We start from the raw sequence: 13,196 nt of genomic DNA on the forward strand, positions 1-13,196 counted from the left end.
GATTATCATCTCGGGCCACTCTTATGTGTATTGGGCATCAAGGCAGGCTGCGGTTAGGTCTAATGGTGCTGACTTGGGTTTACATCGGCTCGGTTGGAAGGCCATCTGGCACGGCATTAGAGGGCTGAAGTGGAACTGGGTGCTGCAGGTATTTACGATGTTGCAGAGTTAATTGTGGTTGCCTCAAGTTTTGTTGTGTGAGGACTTTTTGGCTTTAAGGAAACTTTATCCATCCGTAGGTTTGGTGTGGCCTGAGATTATTCCTCAGCTAGTGTGGCGGGAGGCTAGAAAGTTTTCTGCAGTTGAGAGGGCATGGAAGTTTGTAAACTTTATGCTGTCAAAACAGTTGGGAGGGACGAGGGTGAGTTCTATACAGCACTATGAGTTTGCTGATAGGGATCCTATGTGGTTTAGGGCAGATGGATTTCACCTTAGTGATTTTGGGCTTGACTTATTTAACTTAAACCTGGAGTTGTTTTTGGAGGGTTTGGTTAGTGACTGGAGGGATTGAGGGGCAACAGCCTGTTAGGCTGGTAGGCAGAGAAGAGGGACAGGCTTGCCCCACTTTTGTTCCCCCTCTGGTGAATAATTTGTGGAAGGATTTTGGAGTGGTGGAAGAGTGCTACTGGATGCTGTTTGGACTTAGTGGTTTGGGTGGAAAGGAGGTGTTAGTTTGAAGGTGAGTGGTGGAACGCTGCCTTGAAAGTGTGAGGATAAGTGAGCAAATGGGGGACGCTGCTTATTCCCAAGGGTGAGCAGGGGTATGCTGCCCTTATGGATAATCATTTATTTTTTCCACTTTCCATTGAAATTAAGTTATGTTTACTAAAATTGATGCATTTATTATTATGTTCAAGCTATAAAGGTCATCAAAAGTCTTTGGTGTTTGGTGGCTTTATTAAAGTGGAACTTGACAAATGAAGTTTGAACAGACAAATTTGTCACGGGACATCTTTAAGGGAGGGGGAGGATGGATATAGGTGATTAAAAGGAGGTAGGTAGGTAGGATGTTTAGTTAAGCAAGCTAGAAGGGGAGTAGGTAAGAAAAGGGTTAAGTAATGTGGGATGTGAAGTGAGGAAGTGAGGTATGGAAAGGGGAGGGTCTTTAGGTCTTTTGAGGTGAGGAATTGACTGCTGAGATCCATATTTTGGTGTGATTTTGTTGCCCTCCCATCGCCCCTCTTTTTGTTATGGTAATTGTGGGGTTGGGAATGCAGGGTTTTGCGATTGGGGTTAGGCAGAGAAGAGGGACAGACTTGCCCCTCTTCTGTTCCCCCTCTGGTGGATAATTTGTGGAAGAATTTTGGAGTGGTGGAAGAGTGCCAGTGGATGCTGTTTGGACTTAGTGGTTTGGTTGGAAACAAGGTGTTGGGCTGAAGGTGAGCGGTGGAACGCTGCCTTGAAAGTGTAAGGATAAGCAAGCAAATGGGGGACACTGCTTATTCCCAAGGGTGAGCAGGAGTATGCTGCCCTTATGGATAATGACTTATTGTTTCCACTTTCCATTGAAATGAAGTTATGCTTATTAAAGTTGATACATTTATTATTATGTTCAAGCAATAAAGGTCATCAAAATCTTTGGTGTATGGTGGATTTATTAAAGTGGAACGTGACAAAGATTTACATTAATTTTAATAAGTTTATCAATAACAAATGCATGACAAACTGTATCAAAGACTTTGGCAGGATCAATACTGCCAGTGTGTTTGGGGTGACTATTGCCCATGTCTTTAATAACCTTTTTAAAGAGGTCTACAAGGTTAAGGAGTTTGGATCTGGCCTTGGCAAAACTGTATCAGTTTGCGTCAGGCTACAGGACATTTCTTCTGTCTGTATCAAGCCTTTGTAGAAGAATCATAGCAGCAGTTCTGCAAACATTAAGTACATTACTTGAGAAGAGGCTATATTTAGTGTCAATAAGTTGGCAATCTGGTACCTTATCTGGCTCCATAGCTGTGGCTTTAACTTTGAATAAGGCTGTCAGAACACAGTCTATGGTACTTTTAGTGGGAAGATTTGAGGAATAGATGAAATAACTAAGTGAGTAAGCATGGTAAAGCTGGGGTTAAGTTCATCTGCTAGGATAATGGCCATTTCCATACATCTGCTACATATTTATCTGATTCATTTTAGCTTTCTACATAGCTGAAAAAGGATTTACCTTTGGTAGAACTGGCTACCCTGTGTTCATAGTCAGTTTTGTACTTCCTAATGATATATTTCAGATTTACCCATCTGTTTCAGTGCTTTTTGAGGGGGGGGAGGTATGACATTATTGCAAGAATTGATTATTTTCTTTCTATGTTAAACAACTTATTGATGCAAGTATTTTGCATAAGGGTTTGTTCTTAACCTTTACATTTCATTTAGGGCACATAGTGGTCTTCTCAGTGCAACTATTTAGGTGTAATGAGAAATAGGAGGTGCACTTAGCAGCCTTGGTCATGGGGTCAGTAGCTGGAGGGTTACTTTGGACTTTATTTAGGTAGTCTCTGAGCTGTAAAAGGTTTGCTTTTGAGAACCCCCTAAAGGCAGTGGTAGTTGCAGTGGAGGTGCCATTGACTTTAAAGGAGAAGATAAAAGATTTGTGATCAGTTGTAATAAGGGAGGGTGAGATACAGGGCGTGGTATAAGAAGGAAACATTTTTAGGAGCAGACTATGGATGACAATGAGACCTTTAGTGGAAAATTTGACAATTTGTTCAATAGAGTTAGCATTAACAAAATCTAGGAAGCATTGAGTATATTTGTTATTCGTAAAACAGATTTTCTATTCAAGAGTCTTTCATGAACTTATAAAAAAGTACTATTTTCACACACCTCAAACAATTGGAAGTAAAAGATGAAGTTTATTCTTCTCTGGCACTTTGACTTGCACCTTCATGATGAGTAATTCCACATTATCAGACATCACTTAAATAAGATCTTATTACTTCATCAATTGCGTTTTAAAAACACCACTATAATTTCCAAATAAAAGGTATTAAATAAGCAATTCATATAAAGATCCAGGAGACATTTCAGTTAAATAATCATGTCCACAAGGTGTGTCTGTATCTCACTATCATGCATTCAAATACAAGGAACTTGTGTGGGAAGGGTAAACGAAGTACAGAAGGTAGTTGGGTAGACAGACATAAAATGCAAACAGATATGTGTGGTATGATCACAAAAGGTAGGGATAACAGTGGAAGGACACAGATATACACACCAGAGCCAGATCATGGTCAAATGGGGCCCTAGACAGGGGAATGGATCAGGGCCCCCCACTGTACACACAACAGCCCCCCCCCCCCCCATAGCCATTCTAGTGTCCCATTCCTTGGCTATGCTAGTTCCCATTAACACTGTTCACACCTGTTGGTGTGATGCTATTTTCTTCTTTACTTCTACAAGGATTACAGATACTTGGATTGAATTTAAAACTGGTATTTCAATTTTATAGCACAAGCATTGATAGACATTTGCTAAACAAAACAACACAGTCTCACAATGAAAACAGACTTAGCATTAACAGTAAACTTCGCTGCCCTTGAATCTCACATTCATTGAAACGGCATTGAAACCCACATTCAAAAAAAATGCGTCTGGCCCCTGGTGGATTAAGTTTACCTCTGGGCTGTTTTCAAACCATAAGCCCCCAGGACACATTTTAGGGTCATGCATACAGGCAGGTGTTCTTTGATTCACCTTCAAGATTGTATTAAATTATATTCCTTGTATAATACAGCAGCACTTGTTAGAGTGTGTTTTAAATTTGTAGTTTTCAACATTTTTCCAGTAAGGAATGAAACAAAATGCATGAACCAACATTTTAACCTTAAAAGGCCACTCAGATGTCTGTCATTACAATCCACCAATATCAGCCAATATGTACAATCTCTGCAGAAGTAAAAGTCTGTAACTAATAAAGAGGATGCTGCTAGCAAGCAGGTTTATATTTCACTGTTTCATCTACAAATTCAGTGCCTGTTGCCCTTGAAGAATAAATTGCCTATGTTACATTAAAAAAAATTGGTAAGGAAAGTTGGTAATATTGCAATAGAGAATGGATGTCAAACTGACAACAGGTTCGTAGTTACTATGTATCTTGTCCCATGGAGGAATGGATGGCAAGATGACAACAGGTTCATAGTTACTATGTATCTTATCCCAAGGAGGAATGGATGGCAAACTGACAACAGGTTCATTGTTACTATGCATCATATCCCAAGGAGTGCAGACTCAGGACTGTAGTACCTCCACTCCCCTCTTAAATTACAACACAGTACCAGCAATCCATCTACATGCCATGGGAGTAGAAGTCATCATCTTCTGCATCAAAAGCAAGTATGCTACCTGTTGTATTAGTAACACGGCTTTCAAATTCTGTAACACGTTGAGGACCATTTGCTAAACAAAACAGTTACACATTGAAAACAGCATGAGCGACGGTAAACTTCAGTTCCCTTGAAGTTCACAATTCCTTGAAAATGCACTGAAGCTGACAATTTCTTGAAAATACACTGAAAAACTCACAATTCTTTGAAAATACACTGGAACTTAGAATTCCTTGAAAATGCACCGAGGTAGTTGTTGTCATCATACCTTTCAGCTGTCCAGATTCCTGCAGCAATCCAGATTTTTGCCTCATATTTTTGGTCTGCTCCTTTTAAAATCTGTGTTTTTTTCTAGCAAACAACAGAGGACTGAAGTCACTAAATAATGAAATACATTTGACTTTCAGACTTCATATCCTTCAGAAAATATAAGTTAACTCAAAACCTGTTATTCTAATAACATTCTAAGTTTATAAGAGTAATATTTAAAAATATGTCCCTATTTTTTGTGTCTTTGCCCTCCCCCTGATTATTTAAGGGCTTGTCTAGATTTCTTGTGTTAGGAAGTTGAGAGGTATGGTTGGTGTGGAGGATTGAGGCTCTTGTCTCCTGTACCAAGGTACAAGGTTTTTTTAAGTATGCATAAATTAACTAACCTATCACGCACATACAGTATTACCTGAAATGCTGATTCTATGCAGTTTTCCAATGTACATCAGCAGCCAGAAACATTCTGTTCCATCACAAGCAGCCTGCTCTAATGTGAAAAGAAGAAGCCCCTTACTGAAATATCTGTTGTCCAGCTGCATACTGTGTTTTAAATTCCACATGTGGAATTGTGGCAAGAAAACACAAACATTAGCTGTGCATGCATTGTGTGCATTGATGCATGCAAGCAAAGCCATAAGGGAATTCTTAAAGAAAAAGTCCTTTAAAGAAAATATGCGCTTTTTTATTTTTTATTTATTTATTTATTTATTTATTTTTTTTTTTAATTAAAAATAAAATGTGGCAGCCCCCTGGCCAGCAGGCTCACTTCCATCCAGTGGTCCCAGGTGATTACCTAGGTTGCCTAGTTCTGGATCTGGCTCTTATACACAGGGGGACAATTGGTGATGGAGACATCTGCACTGCAAACCGGGTATAAGGAATGATGCATATGGGAGAGAAACCCCAGAATGGAGGATAGGCTGGGGTGCAAAAGGCCTCAAAGGACCAGATGAGAGCCCATCCAGACATCAGTCACCTACATGGCTGACATAATGGTCAGAATTTGCCTCTGATGTCTTGATGGTCAGGGCCAGGTGGTCATTTGAGCCTCTTTGATGCCTGTGTGGATTTACGAGTGCCAATTTATCTGAGACATAACCAGTCACTGCATCTGGTATCAGCTGACCAAAGGGGACCTCCTGGACCATTTTCAAAAGACTTCTGTCTCCTGCTGACAGGCAAGCCTGACTACCACTGGTGACTCAGCAGCCAAAGCAGAAGCTGGCACAGATCCAAGTGCCTGCTACCATTCCACAACCTGGATCTGAAAATGAATGGGAAAAGAAACAGAAAGCAAGTAAATAAATAAAGAAAGCACATTAGTACCCAATGTTTGTTGCAAAAAAGTTGCAATTGCATAGCACAGTCTTGGACATAGTACACATATTATATTACCTGAAGAGTCTATCAGCTTTCCTGAGACATGCTTTCTTGTTAATCACATTCTCTATCTCTTCACTTTTCGCTACATTGTGAAACTGTGAAAAGAAGGCAAGGAAACAAAAGATAGCCAAAACAATAATATACAGCTTTTACTATAAAATGTTATAAAAGGTAACTCAGTTTACCTAATCTCTGATTCTCACTGGAAAAGCAGGTTGGGTTGGTGCCACTGCAGGTTACTATAATCATATGTTCAATCCTTGCCAAAGCAGGTAGTGGTACAGGTATCACTCACTGTCCAGGTAATCTGTTGCCAGGATCCAGTTTATATAATGGAACATCATAATGGCAGCATGTGGTCCTCATAGTTCCTGTGCAGCTACTATAGAAATATCTAAGTGATCCATTTGCAAAATGCAGGAGCCATGCTGAAGCTAACACCTGAGGAGGCCATGTCCACTATACTGGTTTTCATGAGGAGCAAAATGGTTGCCCTATGTGCACTGCAGCATGATTGGACATTACACCATATGCATCATCACTGAGAAACAATAGTGAGATAATAAACATATATCTGTAGTGTAGTGTCATTGCAGGCTGCTTTAACAAGTATAGTGTGCACATGTTCCATTAACCCAAGGACTGGCAGGGACAAGGATCCCAGAAGTGCTTCAGTAGGATAGCACACTGTGTTATGGCAGTGATTTACAGATGGTTGTGCTTGATTGACTCATTGTAATCACCACTTTATGAGAACTGTTTTATTAAGATAAAAAGTGTGGTCATCATATTGTGGAAGATCATGTTAAGATGAGTAAGACAAGAGGATTTCAGTGGATAAGACAATGAACTTTGATATAGACATAGTAAAAGAAGGCAACTTACCTGATAATGATGCACCTCTGCATTGTACTGAGCATCCACAGTGGATGACAGTAACAAGAACAGAGAAAAAACAGTAAGTAGGTGAGGTAACATAACACATGGCTATGACAGGTACATTTTAAGTGGAGGCTCACCATGACAATGATTATGGCACAAAGGCATAACAGAAAAATGTCCAGAATGGGGAGCTCACCCTGACATAGAGCATTGCTCAAGGGTATTAAAAACAAATGTCATATTAGGGTGGCACACTGTGGTTTATGTGTACACAGTACAAGACATGCTACAGAAAAACAATAGTCCCTATACAAAGGTTATGGCTATGTATACAGAAGGAGTGGAGAGGCACAGGATGTGGAAAGCACTACTGGTGAATCAGCACAGTGCTGCAGGAAGGCGGGCAGTGATAACATCTACATTTCTGCTGTTGGTATGGGATACTGTGGGAATGGTCATAACATGACAACAGATGGGTATGTAGTCACCAAATGGAGGGAGAATGTTGGGACACAGGAGTAGTCAAGGACATTCATGCCCACAGACAGACAGACACACACACACACACACACACACACACACACACACACACACACACACACACGTGCACGCACTAAATGACATGTGCACACATCTTGTTATGGGCTCAAAAGAGTGGCATCAGCTGGAAAAGTTCATCAACTAGGAGTCAGGGGTGTTATCACAAGCCCCTAATACACGTGGCATGCACATCCAGGACAATGTTAAACTGATAAGGGTTCCAGGATGAGATGTGGCAGAAAGTGGTGCAAGGCATCAATGTTGTGGGTGGACATAATAGGTCATAAGTATAGGTGTATTGTAGAATGGCCAACAGAATGTTGTATGCCAAGGCCAAGGCACTAGCCATTGCCAAGGACAGGTTCATCATAGGAGATGGGTGACCTAAACAGAATTAGTTCACAGAGGAGGAATTGTGCCTGACAACCCTATCCAGGAAAGGTGAGTGAACCCTCATATCTTGCAATGGATTGGATGTTGGAGATAGGCTGGGAAACAACTGTGAGAATGACTGTAGTAGATGCACTGGGAAAATAAGAGCAGGTACATTTACAATTTATACACTGACCTGCAACTGAAAAGGACTTAGTCAGCACAACATGTCTGCATATCTGTTCTTCAGGTACATTGGGCTGCAAATGTGACATCCTGCACTACAAGGTATATACATCTGTCTATATGCTGTTTGAAATACTGAAATGTACTTGTATGTCTGCTATTGGTTAGCAGGGGTAAGGCATATGTTCCAGCACTATTATAGGCATGTTAACTTTGTGGTTTCATAGGTTTCACTTGTGGACAGTCCAGTAAAACAGGATGGTGCATAGTGAGGTCAGCACGTCATCTCTGGCTGATAATGTTCAAAATGCACATGACACAGACAGGTGAAACAGTGGCACTGTCCACAATTTTAATATTGAAGGGCATGCACATATCACCACATGATGCGATGGTGGAGGGGTAGGCTGACTTTCCAGCATCACCTGTGTTCATCTCTGAGCATGCTGCAAATGAGAGACCAACCAGGTTGCACAGGAGTCACCACCACAAATAACATTCTCAACCAAATTTCCTCCAATATGCATACATCCACAAAAGGGGAGAGGTATATTGGTGGACATCATTGCCATGGCTGCAAGACTTTCCTTGATCATGATGCCACACCTGGCATCAGTTAGTGGATGTGCATATCTGTGATCCAGGCAAAGATAGCTGCTACACATACCCCAGGGTAGAGATAGTGAGAAGGCAGCATAACTTACACGAGTGTGTGCAACAACTACATGGACTATAGGATAACCTACAACACAAGCTGACTGACATGCCCCCTGATTTAGTAATCTTCCATGCAGGACTAATCTAGTCCTGCATGGAAGCAGCAATTTAAGAGGAGGATGGCAGCGCACCATGCATATTAATTAAGGCACGCTGCCTGAACTCCTAATGCTATACGGAGCATGGATGAGTGCAGGGGGCGTGTCTGAAAGCAGAGCTCTCAGAATAAACATGCCCCAGCAAAGTAGAACAGAAAATTGTGTAAATAAATGGGCAAGACTTCTCATAAATGTCCGCATATCTCCTCCAACAGTCCCCATATGCTCAACAGCAACAGTACAGTCAAATAAAACGAAGAAACCCTTTTATTTATTTTTTTAAAACCCCGAGTACAACTAACCATAGGTGTGCAGGTTTGCCCATTGCTTAGCTACAGTTAAAGCAGCTGAAAAGTCTGAAGAGGATAACAAGGAATATATATTCAACAGAAGCAGCACAGCAATAGTGTAGCGGTTAGTTCATCCGCCTAACGAACAGGCATTCCCGGTTCGAGTCCCACTGCAGCGCATATCATTTTCCATGTGAAATCTGTATATGAACATATTTTTACATCTTTTTTCCATATAACCTACATAATAACATTTAAATGTGAACTGGAGTACTGCATTAAATGCACATGTGAAGTGTCAGTGTCATAATGAATAAGGCACTAGTAAGCAGGGTTAAGCAAAAATAAGCAGTAGTAAGCATGTTTAAGTGCATTTGCATAGGGGTAAGCATTGCCTACACAGATTAAGCAAAGTAAAAACAACTGAGTGTAAGAAACTGTAACCGGAGGTTAGCAGTGCTTACCGTCGCGCAAACCCGTGCAAACCCGCTTACAACTGCTTTAAAGTGCCTTAATCAATCTGAATCCAACGGCCAATGTTTTGCCCAGCAACAAATTAAACTGCCTCTGCAAAGCTCAAACTCAAGACCCTGTACACTATAGTCACAGTAGTTAACTACTAAGCCATCAAAGCAATACATGTGCATGAGGTATCAGCAAACTAATTCTCACCACAGGAAAATCAAACTAAACATGTGAACTGAATCCATGTACAGTGTGAAGTAGTATGACCTGTTACATAACATAAATATGTGAACTGGAGTACTGCAGTAAGGCCAGATGTGAGGTGTTATTGCAATAAAGTGTTGAAGTTCCCAGGAACCCATACAGCGTACGTACACATGAATCAAGGATACAAGACACATATATAACATGTAATGAAGAAGACATCAATGCCAAAAGGCAAATATCATGCAAATCGAATATTAAGCACTGCTAAGCATTGCACAGCACTGCTACCAAGACTACTGGCAGGATACTACCAGTGGGAGAAACAGTGTCAACCTGCAAAGTCTAATATTAAACAAACGCGTGTTTGTCCCTAGCGGGACAACCCCAAAAAGTCTGCTAAAAAGTGTCCTCGGGGTAACATACCATGCCTTACAGGTAAGCAAGGAAGGATATGTATGTTTGTGGACTGAATGTGTGGGAACCCTGAAGATTCATGGGGTGAGACAATGTACATGATGGGTCCTGAGAAGTGGAGAGTGGGCAATGTGTAGTGGTGTGGTGAGATTTGGATGGAACCTGTAGGAAGGATGATTGATGTGGAGGAGAGAGGGAAGGGGTGGAGGGAATGATGGGTAAGACATTATGGGCCGAGGAGTGCTGGGGTTTGATGGACCCATTCTAATGGGGCCGCCCCATGGATGTAAGCGAGAAAGGGGGGGGACAGGAAGGTAATTGAGACATACCATTTCCCATAGCAAAGCACGGTATGAGTAATATGTATGTTGTATAACCCATGGAATAACACACACACTTATATAAATATATATATATATATATATATATATATATATATATATATATATATATATATATATATATATATATATATATATATATATATATATATATATATATATATATATATATATATGTATATATATAAACTGGAGAACAGCTGCCATGAAGATATATATATATATATATATATATATATATATATATATATATATATATATGACCTAGAGTACTGCAGGACATGCACATGTGAGGTGTCAGGATCATTATGCATAAAGCAGTAGTCGGGTTAAGCAGCAAGAAGCAGTAGCAAGCATATGTCAGCAGTAAGCGAGTATAAGGCCGTGTGTGTGAGTTTGCACGAAGGCAAGTACTGCTAATTCACGGTTACAGTGTCCTACACCCAGTAAGCCTCTAAATTGCTTAACCTGTGTAGGCAGTGCTTACCCCTGTGCAAACCTGCTTACAACTACTGAAAAGTACCTTAATCACACTGTATCCAACGGCCTTTGTCCTGCCTAGCAAAACAGTAAACTGCCTCTGCAATGCTCAAACTCAGGAACCTGCACACTATAGTCACAGTGGTTAACCACCAGGCCATCATAGCAATAGATATGAATGAGGTATCAGCAAACTAATCCTCACTACAGGAAAGTCAAACCAAACATGTGAAATGAATCTATGTACAGTGTGATGTTGGATAACCTGCCACAGAACATAAATATGTGAACTGGAGTACTGCAGTAAGCATAGATCTGAGGTGTGATTGTAATAAAGTGTAGAATTCCCCAGGTCCCCATACAGTGTATGTATACATGAATCATGGATACCAGACACATATACAACCTGTAATGAAGAGTAAATCATTTCCAAATGGCAAATATAGTGCTAATTAACTATTAAGCAATGCTAACCGCAGTGCAGCTCAAGTTAATAAGTGTAAGCAAAGTGTAGCGGAGCCAATTCAATCTGCCTAGTGGTATACCTCTTTAAGCAGTGCCAACCTTATGTAAGCAGGTGTGCCCATAGCTTAGCCTTTTCAAAACTGGCCAGTCACAGGAAAGTGTGGGAAAATGGCCGTATTTAAACCCCACAGGTGGGAATACTTCTCATAACTGGTTGTACCATCCTACTGCAGGCAGAATGGCTGGCGTGAGTGAAGGCACTCGATTTAGAGTGCAGTGCTGAGGCATCCAGGAGTCAAAGATCATGGTATGGCTCCTGGTAAAACACCATGATCAGAGACTACTGACCGGCCAGTACCAAGGCTCACAGTATAAAACGGAGGCCTGGGACAGTCTCGCCCGTGACCTCACCAGTGCCATAGATATCCCCGGACTGGTGAGCAGGTCAGATACCACCATGCTGACCTGAAGTGGTGGAGGGGGGATGTACTAGAACAGTGGATCCAGAAGTCTTGGCAGATGCCCAATTCCCCAGGACTGAGTAAGTACTCATTCTACTAAGTAGTAAATAATTGCCTAGCTTGTGTATAGTATAGAAAGGTACGGCTAAATATCACTGCATTTCTCTGACAGCTGCAGATGAGCGGGCTGCGAACCAGCAAGCCCATTATGCTAGTCTGCAAAGGCTGCATCACAAGGCAGGTTAGTAATCAGTCTGCATGTACTGTCATAACAAATAAATATAAGAGCCTTAGAAAGTGTTGTACCAGTAGAAATAAATGTGTAATAGTCTGTGAATAAAGGTATAACCCCTGGAGTGCTTTTGTTTACTCTTCTCTCATATGTTGGCAATCTGTTCCATCCTATAAATAGTACTGTTGAATCTTAAGCTGTGTCACCCACACTGTGGTATGCAGATAAAATGGGCATGAAGTCCTGCATAACAATGTTGGAAGTGCCAAGAGGTCAGTTATATTGTACAAGTTTGGGAGACTTAGATAGAAAACAGTCAAAAGCTGTACATCAATTCCCTAATAGCACAGTGTATTGTGATGTTAGCTATAATATTTTGTCACACACAGCAGGGGTTTGAATCCTGGGAGTGCTACTAAGTTGTATGCATAATCATACCCCACAACTGTACAGCTTTTGATACAATGTTCAGATTGAGAGCTGTATGCATAATTACACCCAACAACTGTACAGAATTTGCTAGAATGTTCAGATTGAAAGTTGTATGCATATTCATACCCCACAACTGTTCCAATCTGTCCAGCATGTCCAGATAAATGGCCTTTATCACCAGCTTGGTACCCTGTTCCCCTGAAAATCCAGTGTGATGTTACAAGAATTGTAGGCATCTGTCAATCACATATAACTGATATTCAAACATGTACATAGTCAGAGATTGTATATGGAAACAAACCTGTCATTCTAGCACCTCACCCAAAGTGTATGACAGCAATTCTCAATGCATGTTGCATTAACACCTGCAGCCTGTCACGCCTGTATGCAAGACACAGGTCACATATATAATAATTTATAAACATATCAGTGTACAATATAAGGTCATTCTGTAGTGTAATAATACCTGTAAGGGAAAGACCACTGCAGTGAGTAAGAATGTTGTGAAAACTACAAGGATATATTAGTTGTTACTTCAACTCACTCTCTCACCCCTACCATATGTGCATAATAACCCAATGACACTCCTCAAATGGTATGTGTACACTCCAACCATTTGTTGGGACATATCTCCTAATGGTT

Source organism: Protopterus annectens, chromosome 13.part0 (assembly GCF_019279795.1).
Source record: "Protopterus annectens isolate FY-2018-M chromosome 13.part0, PAN1.0, whole genome shotgun sequence".
Taxonomy (NCBI): Eukaryota; Metazoa; Chordata; order Ceratodontiformes; family Protopteridae; genus Protopterus; species Protopterus annectens.